Source organism: Canis lupus, chromosome 13 (assembly GCF_048164855.1).
Source record: "Canis lupus baileyi chromosome 13, mCanLup2.hap1, whole genome shotgun sequence".
Taxonomy (NCBI): Eukaryota; Metazoa; Chordata; class Mammalia; order Carnivora; family Canidae; genus Canis; species Canis lupus.
Window position 1 is genome coordinate 57,695,774 of NC_132850.1, and position 24,417 is coordinate 57,720,190.

A 24,417-nucleotide genomic window follows, 5' to 3' on the forward strand; every position below is an offset into this window, starting at 1 on the left:
TAAATATCACACATTAAACATTTTATACAGTGTGTGTGGCACATGGTAGATAATAAAAAAAAATGTTAGCGGTTAGATTTTCTAAAATACAAAATATTTTCCCAAATAGCCTGTACATATTAATAACCTAATGTCTATTTGTAATTAAAGTATGCTTTTAGGGATCCCTGGGTGGCGCAGTGGTTTGGCGCCTGCCTTTGGCCCAGGGCGCGATCCTGGAGACCCGGGATCAAATCCCACATCAGGCTCCCGGTGCATGGAGCCTGCTTCTCCCTCTGCCTATGTCTCTGCCTCTCTCTCTCTCTCTGTGTGACTATCATAAATAAATTAAAAAATTAAAAAAAAAAATAAAGTATGCTTTTAAACATACAACTTAATGCAATTAAGCAAAATATTCATTTCGGGAGGATGTAAATCACAGCCTGACTGGGATAGCATTGCATACCCATTCAAAAAAATACCCAGGAAATAACAAATGCTGGTGAAGATGTGGAGAAACCAGAACTGTTGTGCAACATTGGTAGTAATGCAAAATGGTGCAGCCATTGTGGGAAGCAATACAAACAGTTCCCAAAAAATTAAAAATAGGGGTGCCTGGGTGGCTCAGTCAGTTACACGTCTGACTCTTGGTTTTGGCTCAGGTCATGATCTCATGGTCATTAAATCAAGCCCTGCATTGGGCTCTGAGTTCAGCAGGGAGTCTACTTGAGACCGTCCCACTCCTCTGCCCCTCCCTACTATGTGTGTGCTCTCTCTCTAAAACAAACAAATAAATCTTACATAAATTAAAAATACAATTACCATAAGATCCAGCTATTTCATTTCTGGATATATACCCACAATAATTGAAAATAAGAATGAGAAGGGTTATTTGTACCCCTATGTTCACAGCCATGTTGTTCACAATAACCGAAAGACGGAAGCAGCCTAGTGTCTACTGACCAATGAGTGGACAAACAAAATGAGGTGTACACCTATAATGGGCTATTACTCAGCCTTAAAAGGAAGGTTCTGACACATGGACATAGAATTCTGACACATGGACATTATTAACTAAAACTGGCCTTTTAAAGGGAAACGTATTACTGATTTCATATTTTCATTCTCAAAGAGAGAATTGTACAATTTTGTTCCTACCTCTGGATGATGGCTATAATAAGGAACAAGCAGTACGCAGGCACACGTGTACAGACAGAAGGCAGAATGATGGCTCCCAGGGCTAGAGGAAAGGAGAGCTATCGTTTAACAGGTACTGAGTTTTGGTTTTGTAAGATACAACTTCCGTGGATGGATAGTGATGATACTTTATGACATTGAATGACACGTTTAAAAATGGTTAAGATAGCAAATTTTATGTGTATTTTACCACCATAAAATTTTTTTTAAGTTTATCAATAGCCCACAGTTGTACACGTGTGCCTGCGTACTGCTTGTTCCTTATTATAGCCATCATCCCGAGGTAGAAACAAAATTGTACAATTCTCTCTTTGAGAATGAAAATATGAAATCAGTAATACGTTTCCCTTTAAAAGGCCAGTTTTAATTAAAAGGATACAAGGAATCAAAACATTTGAACCTAAAACAATTTAACTTATATTCTGTGTCCAATACATTGTATTAATGCTTTTTTTTTTAAGATTTTTAAATTTATTTATTTATTTATTCGTGAGAGACACAGAAGGAGAGGCAGAGACACAGGCAGAGGGAGAAGCAAGCTCCTGGGACTCGATCCCAGGACTCCAGGACCACGACCTGAGACAAAGGCAGACGCTCAACCACTGAGCCACCTGGGTGCCCCTGTGTTGATGCTTTAAGAAACCTTAATGGTACTATACGTCTATGATGCAGGATTGCATCATAAACAGAAAATCATTTGCATCAAGTAGAACTAAGTATGACTTCTGCTCCAGTCTTTAACACGAGAAGTAAGGGTTCCAATTCTGGTAATGGAAGAACAGCTTTGCGCTGAACTAACCCTCCTGCTGATGGCAATTTTAACTGCTACACAAAATATAAAAACAAACCGTAGTTTGAATTACTGAAGAGCAACCAAAAGCAATATTGGTAGAGAGAGACACAGTCCTGGAAGGAAGTGAAGCACACCAGGTGAGCTGTGCCTTGAACTGACTTTTCCCTTGTGGGTACCTTCCAGTCACGTGACCCATCAGGGACAGAGTTCAAACTCGGTCATACTGGGCTCCGGAAGATCAGAGGTCTGTCCTGAGAGGCTGGGAGAAAGCAGTCTGCAGAGACAGTGCCAAATCTGCATAACCGTTCTCTTCCAGTCACTGGAGGACGCCAAGTGATGGTCCAAAGAACCCAGCAGAAAGCAGCTGCTGGGAGGCTAGAGAGCTAAGCAGAGATTTCAGCCAGTGTCTGATTCTGGGGAGACTGGACTTAGAATAATCACCTTGCGCCACTACTAGGAGTAAAGATCACATCCCCAAACTGAAAGCTATGTCCTCTCCTCTAAGGCAAAACTTAAAAAGAGTCATCCTGACAAAGCCTATAACTAAGCCCCAAGGATCAAAGTGATCTGTTTGTTAATTACAAGACAGCACAATGCGATACTCTTCAGAGGAAAGTAACATAAATCCGGATTCTCTACAATGTTATCGTGGATTATATGATGTCAAGAATATCACTTAATATTACTAAGTATGGAAAAACTCAGGAAAATAAAAAAGAGTGGTAAGGGAGATGAAAGGACAGGGAAAGAGAGAGAGGAGGGTAAGAAACAATAAGAAACAACAATCATATGGAAGAAATAACATTTTCAAGAGAGGAAAACCTCCACAGTCGTTCATATTCATTTAATATAACTATATGCATATATTAGCCAAAATATGTGAAACATATTACTTTATTGCTAATATGATTATCTTCATAATAAACAATAAAAAGCAACAGATTTTTCTTTTGGTTTTACTTCCTGGCATTCAATAGAAAGAATGAAAAGGATGTTTATATTTACTTTTCTTTGCTGAAACAGTGATTACGGTCATTCGTATTTGGGCATATGGCAAACATGGTTTTCAAAATTAAAATACACACAGCCGTGACACAGAGCAGAACTCTTGTGAAACAAAAACTCAGTCCTTTTACATTGTAATAAATGACCCTGAGATTTTCCCATTAATAATAGTTAATGTGTTGGGCAGCCCGGGTGGCTCAGCAGTTTAGCGCCGCCTGCAGCCCAGGGCGTGATCCTGGAGACCCTGGATCGAGTCCCAGGTCGGGCTCTCTGCATGGTGCCTGCTTCTCCCTCTGCCTGGGTCTCTGCCTCTCTCTCTCTCTCTCTATGAATAAATAAAATCTTAAAAAAAAAAGTATCCAAAATATGAGCCACATTAACTATTATTTTTTTTTAAGATTTTATGTATTTATTCATGAGAGACACAGAGAGAGAGAGAGAGAGAGGCAGACACAACAGGCAGAGCCGGAGCCCAACATGGGACTCGATCCCAGGTCTCCAGGAATAAGCCCTGGGCCAAGGGGAGGTGCTAAACCACTAAGCCACCCAGGGATCCTATTTTGGATACTTCTGATAACAGCAAAGGATTGTATCTTTTATTTATTTTTTATTTTTTTATTTTTGGATTGTATCTTTTTAATTGTCTGATTTTGATAGTCACCTGATAAGCTCATTTAGTTAGTTTAAAATTAAAGTACATAATTTTTCACATGATAGCTGAATCCAGAGTTTACCTGGTTTACACTTAGAATGGTTTTCTTCTTTGATTTCAAGTATCTTTGAAGGTCAGTCAAGGATGACTGAACTATAAGCCGCCGTGGTGCCTTTTATTCCTACAGAGCACGAGACCCTCTGAGTTCCCCCCAAACGAGGCCATCCTCAGGGAGAGGGTGGAATAGGCTAAACGCGTTCACGTCATGTGAAATCTCAGTTGACCTGGTCAACCGAAAAGGAAATTATTAGTGGATTTATACAGATATCACTATTAAGAGACAAAATATGAATAAGTGCTTTCAATTTTTCCCAGATGCAGAAAGGAACCCGGGATTTATCAGCTTCACACATCATAAGCCTTGAGCTGACTCACCCTCTGGGCAGGGACTCTCAGTGAGTGAGGCTCCCCTTCCTAGTGCATGGCTCTCCCGGAGGCTGCTTCCCGCCCAGGTCACGAGGTCACGTCAGGGCAGCAGATTCTCGGAGGAACTAATTCTCATGACAGTGCACGGTCACCGCCTTCCTGCCTCGAAATGCTGGGGAGGCTTCACTGTGTGTCTAAATCATGCTTTGGCCGCCCAGACAGGACGACTGCCTCATGGTGACAGGCACACTGAGGGACTTCGGAGTTTAAAGCTAGAAGTGTGAGTCTTGGATGATTTTCAAACCACTTTCAATAGGTCTGAAACAAAGTGGGATAGAAATACATACTATCCGTTAGCTGATGTGGCACTTTTTTTTTCTTCTCTGAATATTTTAATAACTCGTTTCTACTGTAAAATAGTTCCTTCTGTCCCTAACCCTTCTTCCCTCCTTCTTTCCCTGTTCTCCCAACACGTCCTTCACCACCACCCGTCCTGCCCTAGGAAGATAGTTTCTTTCTCTTAGCATTCTTCTGTTCCGTCCCCCCCACCGGACTGAAGAGTGGTTCTCATTAGAGACATGTTCAATGCATTCATCCACGGCCTTGGGCTCTTTATCTTCTACTGTCAAATCTGGGGCATCTTTTAAAGCCCCCTTCACCACCTCCACCAAGCTCGCAGGTGTCCTTTCTTGTCCAAGAACTCCTCTCGCCAGCCTCTGCACAAAAGCCCGGACCATGTTCATTTCCATCCCAAGAAAAAAATAAGCTTTTGTCCCTCCTCCTTTAAAAACATTACTCAAAGGCAATGGGCATCACCACTTCACTGAATTAATTAATTTCTTCAATCAGGCTGGGTTTTATCTTCTTAGAGACTCTTGGCAAAGCAAAATGAACAGCAAATTTGATGTGACGTAAGAGATGAGAAGGGAGAGGATGTAGTGTGTGTTTCTGTGTGTGAGCAGAATTATGGGTATAAATATGGGGGAATGAGGATAAGATTAAAAGGAAAAGTGGAAATCGTAAATGCGCAGTGAGTACAGTTTTACAGCTTAAAACTTTTTTTTTTTTTTTTTTTAATGTAGCCTAGCTATTTAAGCTGAGATGCTAGGATACCGGAAGGCATTTAGAAAATAGTCTAACCCTCTTTAAGACCATTGCAAACCATTTTTCCTGGTTTATTTCTACATGACAACAAATATCTTTGAAAGTTAAATAATGAAAGGAGATTATTTCTCTCCCAAGAACTCTTTCAGATATAAGAAGGTGAACAACTCAAAGCTTTCAGTTGTGCTTACTTTGCCTGTGGTGTGTGTGTGTGTGTGTGTAAAGAGCTATATATGAACGTCCTCCCAAAATCTCCAAGAAAGTTGGCACATGCGTACACACACACACACACACACACACACACACACACACATTTTAATGTGACAAGAGGTCTGTGTACATCTTGGGCTTTTTTTCCTGGTGAAGGCAAAGCTTATTCCCAGCTGCCAGAAGAGTGTTCTGAGCCAAGCTCCTTTCCACCCCAGCACTGCCTTCTGGTATCCTGCTATGGCCCATGGGCCAAATAAATTTCCCAAGATGTTCAATTAATGCACCCAATCCTGGTCAGTCTGGCTTCTTTCTATGACCGAAGCAAGGTCTCCAAATCACCTCTTGGGAATGTGTGAGCCCTTAAGGGATGAATTCAAATAAAAATGTAGTAACAAATTCCCATTCTTTATTTTATTTTATTTTTTAAGATTTTATTTATTTATTCATGGCAGAGAGAGAGAGAGAGGCAGAGACACAGGCAGAGGGAGAAGCAGGCTCCATGCAGGGAGCCTGATGTGGGACTCAATCCCCGGCCCCCAGGATCACACCCTGGGCTGAAGGCAGTGCTAAACTCCTGGGCCACCAGGGCTGCCCTCTTTATTTTATTCTTAAAAAAAAAAAAAAAAAAAAAAAGAAAGCATTATTATGACTAGTCAAAGCATCACACGGCACACACTGCATGGTCATCTGCCACAACGGAGATATTTGTGTCCATCCTGCTCTGTGAAGGAGCAGAGTGACATGTGGTCATGCGGAAGCCTACTAGACTTCAAGTCATTTCGGGGTTGGCAGCAGGGAGGACCAGCAGTGTTCAGGATTAGAAAGCAAAGGTCTCTTGAGCTTCCTGGATTGCTTTCTCTCCTTTATGCTCCCTGAATTAATTTGCTAGGGCTGTCATTATACCACAGAAAGGTAATTTCTCATAGTTCTGGAGGCTAGAAGTCCAAGATCAAGAGGCCTCTCCTGAGGCCTCTCTCCTTGGATTACAGATGGCTGATTTCCTGATGCATACTCACATGGCCTTTTCACCCTGAGTATATATCCCTGGGTGTCTGCTAAGTACAGTGGTCCTATTGTTCAGGGTTTCACTCTTAAGATCTCATTTAACCTTAATTACCCCTGTGTAGGCCCTCCAAAGAGAGTCACGTTGGATATTAGGGTTTTAACACGTGAATTTTGAGAGAACACAGGTGGCCACTGAACCAGCAGGTAGCTAAAAGCAAGAGCTCAGGTTCACAAAAGCAACAGTCCTCCTGCAGCTCAAAGGGACATCCATACAAAACTCTTCACTAATGATGATCCTCCAGGGACTCTTTCTGTATACGTGTGATGAGTGAGATGATTTAAAGGTAACCTGTGGCCCTGTAGGTCTTTCATGATGACCCTCAGTACCTGTTTCCTCCTAGGAAATGTTCTGCTGAGTCCAAGGTCTCAGGCTTAGAGTTAGGAAGTTATTTGATACTAAAAACTAAGTAGCAAACTTTCTGCATATTTATTAAGATTTTTTTTTTCATAAAAGACATAGATGTGCACAAACACATTTTAAATTTGCAAGCGATAGTGAAGTAGGATGGGTTATTATAATCAGTTCATCTCATGGCCCCAAACTAGAGGCACGGGAGCTATGGTACTCCATGTGATGGTATTAGGAGGTAGAGCCTTTGAGAAATGATTAGGGTTAGGTGAGGTCATGATGGTAGAGCCCTCATGAATGGTTATTGGCGCCATTATAGAGTCACAAGCAAACTGACTTCCTTTTTCTGTTCCTCTGCCACATGAGGATATGAGAAGTCAGCAGTTTGCAACCCAGAAGAGGGATCTTTCTGGGAACCTATCATGTGCCCTGATCTCAGACTTTCAGTCTCCAGAACTGTGGGAAATAAATTTCTGTTATTTATAAGCACCCAGTTTATAGTAATTTGTTAGCACCCAAAACTGACTATGACATCTGATAAACTTTGTCTTCAAAAATAGAAAAGTGAGCCTACCACTTCAAGGAAAAATAACTGTGATGGTATTTGTTGCCAATGATAAAAATCCAAGCTTTCAAGTGAAAATTAAAATTTTGGAAAACCTGCATCTGCCATTGTACGCTTGAAAACTTCCCAATATTTAAAGCCTTTTCTGATGAAATTAGTAAGGATATCTTAAAGAATATGTGTTTTGGATATTATATAATGAAATATGTCAACAAAAGAGGTTGAGAATCACTACCTTAAAATGTAGGTTGGGCTTCTGTTATCCAGACCATTTTGATCCTTCCTTATTAAAACAGAACATAAATCACACACATAAAAATTATAAATTAAAGAGTTTCTCTCCTTGAAAATGATGAGCAGGGCAGCCCGGGTGGCTCAGCAGTTTAGCGCCACCTTCGGCCCAGGGCCTGATCCTGGAGACCTGGGATCGAGTCCCATGTTGGGCTCCCTGCATGGAGCCTGCTTCTCCCTCTGCCTGTGTCACTGCCTCTCTCTCTGTGTGTGTGTCTCTCATGAATAAATAAATAAAATATTTTAAAAAAATAAAAAATAAATAAAAATATAGATATGAAACTCTTGGAAAGGTTAGTCTTTTTTTTTATAGTTTATTCTAAGAGAACATCTAGAACATTTATAATCTACATTCCACCTTGTTTCAAATATACAACAAAGAGAACAGTTTCTGGAGTCACATAGATCTTGGTTTGAAATTCAGATCTTATTCCTTCTTTCCGATTGTGTGACTTGGAGAAATTTACATTTCTGAGCCTCCAAAGTCATCCTCGATGATCTCTGGTCTTTTATAACTTTTCTACTCTGGTCTTTATATCCTTGTGGCCTTTCCATGGTGAATATTGGTCTATATGACCAATAGAATATGGCAGAAGTAATGGTATGTAACTTTCAAGAATAGGTTATAAAAGAATACAACTATTGTCTTGAGTTCTTGCTTCTTTTTTGGATCACAGCTTCGGAAGAAAACAATCTGTGCCTTGAGGCCACGCAGGCAGCCTGTGGAAAGCTCATGTGGTGAAGAATGGATGTGCCAACAACCATGTGAGTAAGCTTGGAACATGCTTCAGCTCCAGTCAAGGCTTCAGATGCCTGGTGCCCCGGTTGACAACTTGTCTGCATCATGAGAGACCGTGAGCCAGAAGCACCCAGCTAAACCGCTCCCAAATTCCTGGCCACACAAACTATTGTTACCATATTTTAGTTACTATACTTTAGGGCCAGTTTATTAGCTACCTTCTGTGCCTTTTTTGAATTGATGCCTAACGGATATCTTTTTCCCCCTGAAAAACTATAGTTTTGTTAGAATTAGAAAGCTGGTACTGTGAGTTGTCGGCTACTGTTTCATTCAAGCAGAGGGGCACATTCAATAAAGAGTTTCACATCTTTCCTAAAGAAAATTTTACTGAATTTCAGATTTCAGCATTTGTTTCAATTATTTTGGCTTTCCTCTTTCCTAGTCCCCACCCCCCACTCTTTCCTAGTTAAATTAAACTATGTTGGTTTTCCTCCCCATCATACATGTGAGATCCTCTTTTACTGACTTTTACAGCTACCACTTCCTATCAAATCTTTTTTTTTTTAATCTTTTTCTTCATTTCCTATTGATGTTTAAGTTTCCGTCTTTGCCATCTTCTATTTCCTTTAAAGCATTTTGTGTTGGCTTTGTTACTATTTCATTTTCTGAGTCCTTTCACTTCTCATTTAAAGCTTTTCCTCTACTCATTTTATTTATGAAATTTAAAAAGATTCTGAATTTTGATGCTTTATCAAAACAAAGTATTTATCCTTATTTTAACATATTTTAAAATATTAGATAATAATTATTCATTTTGTAAATTGGATTTCTGGCATTATTTCACAGTATGTAAAGGCTTTATTTTAATATACTCCCATTTCCTTTTTCTAATAATATCTTGGCTTGAGATTTGATAAATCCTTTTCTGCAGTTCATTTTGAAGTGAAATAAGTACTCCTGTCTTCTTAAGAGGAATGAATGAGCCAAGATAGTTTTTCCAACTTCATGACTCTAGATCTCTCTTTCGTTGTTTTCACAAACTGATGAAAAATACAGAAGTTAAATTCCTGAGATTTTCCTCTTTTTGTCTTCTCCCCTAATTTTATTTAAATTCCCTTTCTTTTGCCTCTATTGTTTCTGTCCAACTCAAACAGGTTTCTACTCTCAGCACTTTCTCCTTGGTACAGGGCTTTGTCATAGAAAGCTGGTTTGGTTTGTTACTTTCAAGAATTCATAGGGACAAATCCCTGAACAGATCCTGCATCCTCAATTTCCTGAAGCCCCACTGAACAAAGCAGCCTGCAAAATGCCTTCCCAGGTTCTGCAGCTATTCTCAGAATAGTCCACCATGTTTTACAGTGAGTCACTGATAGTAATTTAGTAGATCTCTGTCTTTGGTTTTGTTTTCTTAGTTACTCTGATTGTTTTAACAGGGAAATTCAGAGAAATTCAAAAACTGTATTGCCATTACTACCTAATTCCTAGAATGGTATACTTTTGTTTCTCTTTTGAATAGAATTTCCTTAGAAGTGTTTTTTACAAACTTGTGCATTTGCTTAATTTTTTAGTTTGTTCAAAAAATGTGTTCCTGATGTAAATTTTAAAGGGAGAGATTAGTTTACTGCCACTCCTCTGTATACCCATTTTCAACATTTATTAACATATAGTCCATCTTATTTCATTTTTAGCCCTATTTACTCCTGCTCCCTCAATGGATTATTCTGAAGAAAATTCAAGATATCATATCATTTCAACATAAAATACTATCATTTTCAATTATTTTTGAATGCTAAATTTTATATGTTTGTGTGTTTGTGTATATATATATAAATATCAGGCCTGAAGTCATTTACAACTTCACATAAGTTACAAGTACATAATGGAGCCTTGTACATACAAGTACATAATCAAAATTAGCAAGAGGTCCATTCTTAGAGATTTATGAAAAAGACAGTATTAAAGACAACAATACCTAAAACCATCTGTCCAGTTTTCTGTCAGAAAATCTAAGCATCATCGTTAATTCTTCTTTCCCTTCCTCCAACAGCACCAGAAACCCAAAGTTCTAACCATTCAGCATCTTCAATATCTCTAATTCCCACTGCCTCTCTGCCTTAGTTCAGGACTTCTTTGTTTCTTTCCTGTGCTGTAGCAACAGATTTCTAACTCATCTCTTGACCTCTAGTCCCACCCACTTCAGCTGCTTCCCCCAAGAACCATTAGCAAAATCTTAAATGTAAATTAATTCATTTGGCTCTTAGGTTTAGCACTTAGTGTCCCCCATCACTTAAAGAAAACATTCCTTTTGAAATAAACTACACTGCTCAGGATCCAGATCCTGTTTATTTCTCCAATCTCTCCTCTTAACTTTGTCTATATAAACACCACTCATGTTTCATTCAATGCTCTAAATTATTTTAGACAACTGTGCTTTCTTTCAAATGTGTTGCTCTATTTTTTTTTCCAAAACCCTTCCCCCATACTGCCAGCAAACTCTGACTTACTTTAGAGCTTTAGCAATGTTTCTCTCAGCTTTGGGAAAAAAATAATAATAATAAATAATAATAATAATAATAAAGCTTTATTGAGTAAAATGACTACATTTTGTTCACAAAGAAAACTTAAATAGTATTCTGGACTTCCAATATCTTGCTCACATTTCGTATTTCATTTGTTCCTCAAAAATCTCCATGAAGTATAAAATGCAGGTATTGGTTCCTATGGATGAATAAACTGGGTAAGGGCAGCAGTCAGTAGGTGGTAAGAGGTAGGACAAGGCATTGGAAAACTCCAGCAGGCACCATTCTTGTTGTATCCTATAGAAATGATTCCCACCCCCAGTGCTGCAGCAAGCAAATCTGCCTTTGTTTCATATAGATCACTTTCAGAGTTCGCAGCAGGGGATGTCGTTCATTATGCAGATTTTTGACCTTTTTCTTTCTTTCTTTTTTTTAAAGCTGTCATGACCAGTAATTCTAAATAATAGGCAACTTAAAAAGCTTTCCATTGGAAGAAAGTTAGTTTTTTCCTTACCTTCTTCACTCACAAATGCACCCAGGTCAAAAGTTTAGGGAAGCTTGGTTTGAAATGGTATCCATGTTTTCTTATGGTAATTTTTGATTTCTAAATACAGAAGTGATTTAATAGTAAAATCCTACTGGTCCAGTTAGAGGTCATGGGAATGCCTCTGAGTATAAAGAATTTTAAGCTACTAATTGGGCAAAGGTTTATAGAAAGCAAGGGTAGGGAAGCAGTTTATGACCTTTACCTACACTTGAACTGGAATGATAATCTACATTTCCAAAAATACTAAAAATTTCAATTTGAATTTTGGTGCTAATGCTTGTAAAGACTGATCATTCTGTTCTGAAAGAAGAAAAAATGTAGGGGAGAAGTTAAGAGCAAGCAACATTATCAATGGGACTAACAATCAACTAGAAAGTAGCCTCAAGAATTTCCAATTTTTCCAGATGCAATATTTAATACTCTCTCTCTCTCTCTCTTTCTTTTTGGTTTACATTTGGTAAACAACCATTTTGAAATCTGAGTGTCGTAATACCTGCTGTCCCACTCCAGCTACCAAATTGGTTAAAATAGAAAAGATTTTTTACTGTAATTGTTTTTCTTCAGGTTGTGGAACATCTTTGTATTTTCAATAAATGCTTTTTTATTAAAGACATATGAATAATAAAACTAATTTCAAAATCCGAACATCTTAAGTTTTACTTTTTACTTTCAAACTGCAGTTGATGTGTTCCCTTCAAAGACTTTACTGGATGTAACATGTCCAAAGTAAACTGATTAATGTGGACAAATAATAATTCCACAGTTTAATCATGCTGGTACACCCTCCCACTGAATAATGTAATCTTAAGAAAATACTCAGATAAAGCTGATTTTTTTCAAGATGAAATTTAAGAAAATTTGGATATTAAGGAATTGAAAATTAATTAGAAGGGCAATTTAATCCCTCAATTATGTTTGAGAAGGCTGAAAATTAGGCTCCCTTTGAAAAAGGGGGGGTTGGGGGGGAGTATGTTAGAAGAGACTTCTAGTGTTTATAGTAACTTACTGCAGTTTCATTTTTTAAAAAATCTGTAGATAGAATAAATGTACTTTTCCCTATTCCTTTTTTTTTTTTTTTTTTTTTTTTTAGGATTTTATTTATTTATTCATAAGAGACACAGAGACACAGGCAGAGGGAGAAGCAGGCTCCATGCAGGGAGCTTGACATGGGACTCTATCCTGGGTCTCCAGGATCAGGCCCTGGGCTGAAGGTGGTGCTTAAACTGCTGAACCACCCAGGCTGCCCCTTTTCCCTATTCCTCACACTAAGTACAACTAAAACCTCTGATAATAGATATAAAACAAACATAAGATGACTCTGAAAGGTGAAGAGAAGAAGATAGGCTGGCTAGAGACCTCAGGACCAGAGGTGATGTGTTCCCTTGGTTTTCTTTTTGTCACATATATCTCAGACTTGGAGCTAAAGCTGGTAACTCAGAAATGTCAGTGAATGGAGAACAAATGAAACAAGCCTGCTCTCAAGCAAAAGAACTAAGAAATGGGCAACTAGCAAGACAGAAAACCATTAGACAATAACTGCTCTGCTCCAGTGAAACAGAACAGAAAAAAAACTGTAGCCTCACCCTACCCATGCCAGCAAAGGTTGAGATGAAAAGCCTAGATTTCTACTGTTCCCAGACTGTAATAGTAGTGGCACCAATCTTCCCCTTAAAACTTCTATGGGGTTGGTGTCAAAGAAAGCAGATCAGAAAGCCAGGACTTTCATCCCTCTCAAGCAGGATTACTCAAGACTGTGTAGATTCTCATATCTCTCCAGAAGTAATGATCAATAATGTAATGCCTTTGCCCATCCTTGCTGGGTTTCAGAGGATTTTTACTGAAGAGTTAGGACTTTTATCTCCACCCAGCAGTGATGAGGCTGACCCTCCCCCATAATGTCAGTCAATGCCATGAAGAAAGAAGTAACAAGCCCCTTGGCCCCTCCCACCCCGGCATAGCTGAGTGTGGAGCAGGAACTCCCATTCCCATTTTACAGTAATGATTAGCTTCTTCCCTCAGATGTCAATGAAGGCCAAGTGGGAACCTGGAATTCTATACCATCTGACAGTAATGAGGCAGTACACCTCCCACTTCTGCTTTCCCTTCCTAGAAGAAACTAGCTAAAACAGAAGATTTTAATAAAACTCAAATTCTCAGTACATAATGTCTCAGTTTTGACAGAAAAATCACTCATATCAAGAACCAGGAAGATCTCAAACTAAACAAAAAAAGACAATGAATAGATGTCAAAACTAAGATGACAACAATGTTAGAATTGCCTAATTAAGGTCTTAAAGAATTCATCATTAAAATGACTCAACAAACATTACAAATGTGCTTGAAACAAATAAGGAAAAAGTATTAATGAAGAAATAGAAGATATAAAGAGAGAGAAATGGAAAGGTTAGAATTGAAAAACATAATAAAAACAATAACAAAAAACTCAGTAGAGAAGCCCAACAGAATAGAGGGGACAGAGGAAACAGTGAACTTCAAGATAAGATGACTGAAATTACCCTATCTGGGAAGAAGGGAAGATGGCAGCAGAGTAGGAGGACCCTTAGGATCACCTCATCCCATGAAAACAACCAGGTAACTATCCAATCTTCCTAAATACCCCAGAAATTGACCTGAAGACTGGCAGATTCCACAGCCATATCTAAGAAGGTAGGAAGGGCAGAGATGTGTTTTGGGAGAGAAACAGATCATAGGCAATGTGATGGAGAGGGAGCCTGGAAGAGAGTGAGAGATCAGCATACAGGGGATTGCACAGGGAAAACAAATCCCCATAGCAGTTGACTTGGAAAGCAAGAGGGGCCAAATTTCAGGAGTTTTTGCAACCAGCAGGGCTTAAAGCCTAGAGTTCTAAAGGGCAGTGGGCTTGGCTAGTGAAGAGCCCCAAGGCATTTGAGGCTGCTCTTGGAGAGAAGGCAGGACATAGAGCCCAAGGACATACAGTGGGAACAGTGATCTAAAGAGTGCCCAGGGGTACACAGTACAGAGGTTATTTGCTCATCCCACAGAGGCAGTATTCACGGAGAGACCCCTTCAGGAACAAAGGAACTGGCAGGGGCCATTTCTCTCCCTTGCCCCTCATCACAGGCACAGCATCCACACTTGCTACATAATTTGCTTACATCAAGCCCCTTGAGCTCTAGGAGAACCACCGTTTGAGTCATGCTTGCCTTAGTCCCACTGTCCTGGGCTCCTCCCCCAGAAAACCAGCCCAAACCCCTGCTGACACTGACTGTCTCCTGACCTGGGAGTTTTCTGAAGCCTAAGTTCCAGCAAAGGTGGCAACAGGTCTCATTTCAGAAGCAGACCAGAGCACACCTACTTAAAACATGCCACACTGGGGCCAGGAACCAAACATTACTCACAAAAGGCAAAGAGAGGCTCTGCAGATGAAGACTAGCTTGAAGGATAAAAACAACAGAGCACATGTAGCACACATTGGAGACACTCCCAGAAGAGCCAGGCCCTTGGGAACAGGGTCCTATGGAGCCTTATACAGCAGGGCATTATAGGACCACTACTTCATAAGGCCATTACCCTCAAGACCAGGAGATGTAGTTTACTTTCCTAACACCCAGAAACGGGCACAGAGATTTAGACAAAATTAGAAGACAGAGAAATTTGTACCAAATGAAACAATAGGTCAAGGCCATAGCCAGGGACCAAAGCAAAACAGATGTAAGCAACGTGCCTGATGGAGTATTTAAAGCCGTGATCTTAAGGATACTCACTGGACTTAAGGGTGGAAGACATCAATGAAACCCTTGACACAGTGATAAAAAAGAACCAATCAGAGATGAAGAGTACAATAAATGAAATTAGAAACACTAGATGCAATGAACAGCACCCTGGAAAAAGCAGAGGAATGAGTTAATGACCTAGAAGACAGTGTAATGGAAAGTAATCAAGATGAACAGAAGAGAAAAGGGAATTATGCAAAATAAGAAAAGACTTAGGGAACTCTCTGACTCTATCAAATGTAATAACATTTGCATTATAGGAGTCCCAGAAGAAGAGAGAAAAAAGGGGACAGAAAATTTGAAGAGATAATATCTGAAAACTTCCCTAATCTGGGGAAGGAAACAGATATCCAGTAGGCACAGAGAACCCCAACAAAATCAACAGATCCATATAAATACAGATTATAATTAAAATGGCAAAGTATGGTAATAAATTTTTTTTAAAGTATCAAGACAATAGAAAGCAGTTACATACATGGGAAACCCCATAAAGCCACCATGAAAGAAAGACAAACAAGAAAGGACCAGAGAAAATCTTCAGGAACAATTAAAAAAACAGGCAAAAAAAAAAAAAAAAAAAAAAGGCAATAAACACATACCAATAATTACTTTGAATGTAAGTGAACAAAATGATCTAATCAAAAGACATTAAGTGACAGAATGGATAAAAAACTAGACCTTACATGCTGCTTACAAGAGACTCATTAGACCTAAAGATGCCTGCAGATAGTAAGTGTGGGGATAGAGAAACATTTATCATACAAATGGATGTCAAAGGAAAGCCAGTGCAGCAATAGTTATATTGTAAAAAAATAGACTTTAAAACAAAGACTGTAACAAAAGATAAAAAAGAATATATATAATAAAGGGGCAATCCAACAAGAAGTTATAACAATTGTAATATGTATGCACCCAATATGGGAGCACCCAAATACAGAAAGCTATTAATAACAAACATAAAGAAGGGGTGCCTCTGTGGCATAATCAGTTAAGCATTAACCAAACTCTTGGTTTCAGCTTAGGCTCCATGCTCAGTGCAGACTCTGCTTGAGTTCTCTCCTACCCTCTGCCCCTCCCCACTCATGCTATCTCTCTCTCAAAATAAATAAACAAATAAATAAATCTTTAAAAAACAACAAAAGGAACTAATTGATAATTATACAATAAAAGGAGGGGATTTTAACACCCTATTTATATCAATGGACAGATCATCTAAGCAAAAAATCAAAAAGCAAACAATGGCTTTGAATGATACACTGGACCAGATGGATTTAACAGATATATTCAGAACATTCCATCCTAAAACAGCAGAATACACATTCTTATCAAGGGCACATGGAACATTCTCCAGAATAGATCACATATTAGGCCACAAGACAAGCCTTAACAAATTTAAAAAGGTTGAAGTCATACCATGCATTTTTTTCTGACAACAGTATGAAACTATAAGTCACTCAAAAGAAAAAAAAATCTGGAAAGACAACAAATACTTGGAGAGACCACAAATACATGGAGGTTAAATAACATGCTACTAAATAATTAATTGGACAACAAGGAAATAAAATTTAAAAGTACATGGAAACAAATGAAACAAAATGAAAACATAATGGTTCAAAACTTTGGGATGCAGCAAAAGCAGTTTTAAGAGGGAAGTTTATAGCAATACAGGGCTACGTCAAAAAGCAAGAAAGGTCTCAAACAACCTAACCTTACACCTATAGAAGCTAGAAACAGAACAACAAACAAAACCTATGCTCAGCAGAAGGAAGTAAATAATAAAGAATAGAGCAGAAATAAATGATATAGAAACAAAACAAAAAAAAACAATAGAACATATCAAGGAAACTCAGAGCTGGCTCTCTGGAAAAAGAAAAAAAAAATCAATAAAATTGGTAAAACTCTTCCCAGATTTACTAAGAAAAAAAGAGAAAGGACTCAGGCTATTAGGTGGCTCAGTTGGTTAAGCATCTTATTCTTGATTCCTACTCAGGTCATGATCTCAGGGTCTTAGGATCGAGCCCTAATTTGGGCTCCCGACTCAGCAGGGAATCTGCTTATCTCCTTCTCCCTCTGCTACTACTCCCTTTACTCCTTCCCCTCTCTAAAATAAGTAAGTAAATCTTAGGAAAAAAAGAGAAAGGATTCAAATAAATAAAAAGGACTCAAGTAAAATCTCAAAGAGAGAGGAAAAATAACAACCAGCACCACAGAAATAGAAACAATTCTAAGAGAATATTATGAAAAATTATATGCCACCAAAGTGGACAACCTAAAAGAAATGGATAGTTCCTAGAAACATATAACCTACCAAAAATGAAACAGAAGAAATAGAAAATCTGACAGACCAATTACCAGCAAAGAAATTGACTCCGTAATAAAAAAATTCCCAACAAACAAAAATCCAGGACCAGATGGCTTCACAGGCAAAGTCTACCAAACATTTAAAGAAGAGTTAATATGAGACACCTATTCCAAACTCAAACTATTCCAAAAATAGAAGAGGAAGGAAAACTTCCAAATCCACTCTATGAGGCCAGCATTACCCTATACCAAAACCAGATAAACACCACAAAAAAAGAGAACTAAAGGCCAATATCTCTGATGAACATACATGCAAAAATCCTCAACAAAATACTGGCAAATCAAATCCAACAACAACAAAAAAATCATTCATCATTAAGTGGGATTTATTCCTGGGTTGCAAGAATGGTTCAATATTCAGAAATTAATCAAGATGATGCACCACATCAATCAAAGAAAGGATGCATCATTTCAATAGATGCAAAAAAAGCTTGATAAAGTACAAAATCTTTTCATGATAAAAATCTTTGACAAAGGTTTACAGGGACTGTACCTAAACATAAGAAAGACCATATATAAAAAGCCCACAGATAACATAATCTTTAATAGGGAAAAACAGTTTTCTCCTAAGATCAGGAACAAAATAAAGATGTCCATTCTCACCATTTTTAAAATTTATATTCGATTTGCCAACATACAACACCCAGTGCTCATCACATCATATGCCCTCCGTAATGTCCATCACAAAATTACCCTGCATTCCCACCAAACTACCCTTCACTATCATCACTTTTATTCAACATAGTACTGGCTGGAAGTCCCAGCCACAACATTCTCACAGCAAAGAGATAAAAGATACCCTAATTAGTAAGGAAGAAGTAAAACTGTGACTATTTGCAGATGACATGATAGAGAAAACCTGCAGGAATCCACCAAAAAACTGCTAGAACTGATAAATTCAGTACAGTGGCAGGATACAAAAAAAAAAAAAAAAATCAATCTACAGAAATCACATGCATTTCAAAAAAAATATGTTGTATTTCTATACACCAATACTGAAGCAGCAGAAAGAGAAATTAAGAAAACAATCCCATTTATAACTGCACCAAAACCAGCAAGATACCTAGGGATAAACCTAACCAAAGAGGTGAAAGACCAGCATTCTGAAAACTATAAAACACTGACAAAAGAAATTCAAGATGACACAAAGAAATGGATACTCATGGATTGGAAGAACAAATGTTGTTGAAATGTCTACACTACCCAAAACAATCTATACACTAATGCAATTGCTATCAAAATAACAACAGCATTTTTCACAGAGCTAGACCAAACAACACTAAAATTTGCATAAAACCACAAAAGACTCTCAAATAGCCATAGCAATCAAAGGACAGCAAAACTGGTGGCCTCACCATTCCAGACTTCAAGTTGTATTACAAAACTGTAGTGCTCAAAACAGTGTGATACTGGCACAGAAATAGACACATGGATCAATGGAACAGAATAGATAACCCAGAAACAAACTCCACAATTATATAGCCAATTAAGTTTTGACAAAGCAGGAAAGACTATCCAATGGGAAAAATACAGTCTCTTCAACAAATGGTGTTGGGAAAACTGGACAGCAACATGCAAAAGAATGGCATTGAACCACTCTCTTACACTACACACAAAAATAAATTAAAAATGAATTAAAGACTTAAATGTGAGACCTGAAACCATAAAAATCCTAGAGGAGAACACAGGCAACAACTTTGACATTGGCCCTAGCAGCTTTATTCTAGATAAATCCCCAAGGCAAGGGAAGCAAAAGTAAAAGTAAACTATTGGGACTTCATCAAAATTAAAAACTTAACAGTGAAGGACCCAACAAAATGAAAAGGCAGCCTATGAAATGGGAGAAGATATTTGCAAATGACATATCTGATAGAGGGTAGTATCCAAAATATATAAAGAACTTGTGAAATTCAACACCCAAAAAAACAAATAACCCAATTTAAAAAATGGGCAGAAGACATCAGCAAGGTATTTCCCCAGAGAAGACATACAGATGGCCAATAAGCACATGAAATGATGCTCATCACCACTTATCATCAGGGAAATGCAAACTGATATCTCCTTTGGTTTTGACTTGCATCTATCAGAATGGCTACAATCAACAACATAAAAAACAGGTGTTGGCAAGGATTTGGAGAAAAAAGAACCCTCTTAAACTGCTGGTGGAAATGCAGACTGGTGCAACCACTTTGGAAAACAGTATGGAAGTTCCTCAGAAATTTAAAAATAGGGCTACTCTATAATCCAGCAATTGCACTAATGGGTATTAACCCAAAGAGTATAAAAACACCAATTCAAAGAGATATATGCACCCCTATGTTCATAGCAGCATTATTTACAATAGCCAAGATATGTAAGCAGCCCAAGTATCCACTGGTTAATGAATGAATAAAGCAGAAGTGATTTGTGTATGAGTATAATGTTATTTAGCTCTAAAAAAGAATGAAATCTTGCCATTTGTAATGACATGGATGGAGCCAGAGAGTATAGTGCCAAAGTCAGTCAAGTCAGTCAGTCAGAGAAAGACAAATACCATATGATTTCACTCATATGTGGAATTTAAGAAATAAAACTAATGAACAAAGGGGGGAAATAGAGAGAAAAACGAAAAAACAGACTCTTAACTATAGAGAACTGATCGGTACCAGAGGGGAGGTGGCTGAGGGATAGGTGAAATTGGTGATGGAGAGTAACAAGTGCACTTGTTGTGATGAGCATAGGTGATGTATGAAATTGTTCAGTCACTATATTGCACACCTGAAACTAACATAACCCTGTAGGTTAACTAACTGGAATTAAAATAAAAACTTAAAAAAAATTATCTAATTTGAATAAACAGATTGAAAAAAAGTGACAAGACAGACCTTCAAGGACCTGTGTAGTCTGACTATAACAAAATACTCAACATTCATGTCAACGTTCCAGAAAGAGCAGAGAAAGAGGACAAGGCTGAAAAAACACTTGGAAGAAATAATGGATTAAAAGTGAGACAGAAATGACATCTTAACTACAAAGAAAAAACAATTTGAATAACAAACAGATTCATCCTGAGAAACCATGGAAGCCAGAAGTAAGTGAAACAACAGTTCTAAATGAAGGAAAGGCCTGTCAACACACAAAAAAACTATACTTAGTGAAATATCCTTCACAAATAAAGAGGAAATTAAGGCATTTCCAGATAAAGGAAAACTAAAAATATTTCTTACCAGTAGACTTATCCTTAAAAAATGGCTAAAAGAAGTTCTCAAAACAGAAAGGAAATAGTGGAGGAAGAAAATTTGCAACATCTGAAAGGAAGAAGGAATGATGGAATGATGGAAAGAGTAGTATGTTATACAGAACATTTCCTTTCCCTTCTTGGATTTCCTAATTTATGTTTGAGTTGAAGCAAAAAGTTATAATACTGCTAGATATAGTTTTTAACATATGTAGGAGAAATATTTAAGCCAATTATTACAAATGGTAAAGGTCATAAAGAGAGACAAGGTTTCATACTTTTCTCAAACTGGTAAAATGAGTAAAGTGTTGACACCAGTAGTTAGCAACAAGTTACGTATATACTATGTACCACCTAAATTAGTAAAAAAAAAAATTATACAAAAATATAATGATTCAATAATTCAAGATAGAATACTAAAATATGTTCAAGTAACCCATAGGTAGGCAAGAAAAAGAAAAGAACAGTGAAAAAAACAGAACAGAAAACAAAATGGCAGACTTAAAGTCTAACACTACTACAGTAATTACATTAAATGTAAATGTCTTAAATACACCAATTAAAAGATTAAGATTGGCTATGTGCATTAAAAATTTATAATCTATAATTATATTTTATTTAAAAATATATAATCCCACCTATATGCGGTCTATAATAAACTCACTTCAAACATAACAGTACAGGGCATGTTGAAAGGGAAAAAGATGGAATAAATTATACCATGTAAACATTAATCAAAAGAAAGCAGGGCAGCTATATTAACATCAGGTAACCAGACACCAGAGAAAAGAAAATTGCCAGAGAAAGATATTTCATAATGATAAAAGGATCAATCCATCAAGAAGACATAGCAATCCTGAATGGGTATCTACCATACAACAGACCTTTAAAATACATGAAGGAAAAACTGATAGAACTGAGAGAAAGAACAGACAAATCCAGAATTATAGTTGGAGACTTCACTCCTTTCTCAACAACTGATAGAGCAATTAGGCTGAAATTCAACAACAGTATAAAAGCACTAAATAACTTGAACCAACAGAAGATAATCAACATTTATAGAGTAGTCTGCTCGACAAGAGAATACACACATTCTTTAAAATACCTATGAAACCTATCTCCATATAGACCATAGCCTTACTTGTAAAACAAACTTTACCATATTAACAGAAAAAATAACAAAACTTCACAATCATATTAGTACAGAAAAGCATTTGACAAAATTTAATACCTATTTATGATAAAAAAAACTCTCATAATAATAGGAATAGACATGAAAGTCTTCATGTTGATAAAGAGCAGGAAACACATATAACACATATGCTTTTTTATTTTTATTTTTTAATTTATGATAGTCACAGAGAGAGAGAGAGAGAGAGGCAGAGACATAGGCAGATGGAGAAGCAGGCTCCGTGCACCGGGAACCTGACGTGGGATTCGATCCCAGGTCTCCAGGATCGCACCCTGGGCCAAAGGCAGAGCTAAACCGCTGCACCACCCAGGGATCCCCACATATGCTTTTAAAGCTGGATCAAACCTTAAATAAGAAAACTGTAATTTCAAAAAGTGGACTGACCTCCTGATAATTCGTAATGGACCTGAGACCTATTACTAAGCCTGTAACAGTTTCAGACTTGGGAATACCAGACCACTGGCCACCTGTATGGCTACCAAATGGCAAATTCAATTAAAATGTTCACCCCCTGACGTAATATTTACTTACATTAGCCTTTCAGGAGAGGCAGTCTTTTACTTATTTATAGGAGACTAAGAGCTACTGTTATTTAAGGCCAAACAACACTTTTTGTGAACCCAGAACTGCACAGCATTTTGTGTATCACAACCTATAGAAACTTTTCCACACTATGAATATGCTAAAAGTACTAATACACTAAAGGACATTATCCTAATGTCCCAGATCCATGTGTCTAGGTAAGCCTACATGAGAGTGGACACAAATGGCAATTATATATATATATATATATATATATATATATATATATATATATATATATCTCAAGCCTTTTCTGCGTGCTATGCACTGTTGAAGGCATGTCACCTTTAGTGACAGACTAATTTGTCACAACTCCATAAGGTAGATTTTCTTGCCGTTGTTTAGGTGAAGAAACAGGCATAGGAGATAAGCCACTTGGTGCAGTTAGAGTTAGAAAGTTGTAAAGCTAGCGTATTTGAACCCAGTCAGGCTAGCTTCAGAGTCTATGGTCTTAATCATTACTCTGTAAATGATTAAACAGTAAACATTTGAATTGCTAAACATCCAGAGATGTTACATAGTTTTCCTTGAAACTGCCTTGGCATCCATGATTTCTGAGCAATAGGGAAGGCTTTTTAGTTCAGACTGAGTTTGGAAGTCATTTTTTCTTTATAAAAATCAGACAACTGTCAAATTCCTTTACAGTTCTATCTCATCTGATGTGAGTCACACATGCTTGACCAAGAGGTAAACAGCCAGAGGGTGCTAAAACCACAAGCACTGAAAGTTGTAGAAACACAAGGAACAAGCTTCAGTACTGTGTAATATTCCTTGCCTCCTTCTCCCCTTTGCCTCTGTCTGGTTTCAGAAAATTTTGCTTTTCCTCTGCAAATAATCCACCACCCCCTTGACATGTTTGATTGCTTGAACTTGGCTGAGTTTCCTACTCTTTAGTGTTGTCGTCAGTAGAATTAGAAAAAAGGGTAACTTACTTAGGCTAAATACAGAAGCTGGAGAGAGGGAATGAACTAGAGAGGTTCAGAGGAAATAGGCAGGGGCTCAAGTTTAGGTTGAGCATATGAGGGAATCCTGAATAGTGAGAAGGAGGGAGAGAGAGCAGAGTAGAAAGAGACATTGGAGAAGTGTTTCTGTCAATTTAAAATGGAGTATCTTTCAATAGTATTCAGTATATCCAAGAAAAGATCACAGTCTGTTAAAACTTACCTTGCTTCCTGGATGGGATGTCTATGAATGCAACTCTGAGCAGAAATCTGCTTACAAGGTCCCTTGTTTTATTAGGGTCTCATATGCTTTGATTGAGAAGGACCACTCCCAGGGGCAGACAGGTCGTTAAAGGAATTGTACAGAATATTCTAAAGGAATAAACTTTTAAAAATAATTGAGATGATAGAGAATAAAGACCTTGCATTTAAAATTCTGACTTCATATAACGATAAACTAAAAAAAATGGAGACTTCTAAAATTAGAAAGAACCAGAAGAACTCAAAAACAAGAAAGACATTCAATCAGAAAAGAGTAAAATACTTTAACTGTGTTATGAGTTAACTAGCTCCTAGGAGGAACTGGCATATCAAAATATCCTAGGAGGAACTGGCATATCAAAATATTATTCATGGTTCATCCTTATGTGGTTGAGTTAATTAAAATAATGCATATAATTTTCATTTTGTAATGTAGGTTTAGTACTTCTGTTAACTTTCCATTTGTTTATAGACTGTCTTGATCTAAATGACCCCTTTTGTTATTCCCACAGTTAGTCTCCCTGGGCAATGTAAATCCCCACTAAAAATTACAATAAAAATTCTGTCATTCAAAATAGGAAAATCAGGTGAGCAGCGCCCCCTGCAGATTGATTTCTTGATTCAGCATATACTTGTCTGATTATACTACCTGTTACAATCATTTAAC

General features: G+C 37.6%; 2 long non-coding RNA genes across 2 annotated transcripts in view; one reads left to right on the forward strand and one right to left on the reverse strand.

Annotated features, from left to right (window-relative positions):
* Window positions 1-24,417, reverse strand: part of LOC140603163 (uncharacterized) — a 41,107-nt gene that overhangs the window by 3,625 nt on the left and 13,065 nt on the right. The window lies entirely within an intron of this gene.
* LOC140602257 (uncharacterized) lies at window positions 1,841-8,757 on the forward strand. Its single transcript, XR_012005228.1, has 3 exons — window positions 1,841-2,106; window positions 4,002-4,332; window positions 8,314-8,757. It is a non-coding gene; the product is annotated as an uncharacterized lncRNA (long non-coding RNA).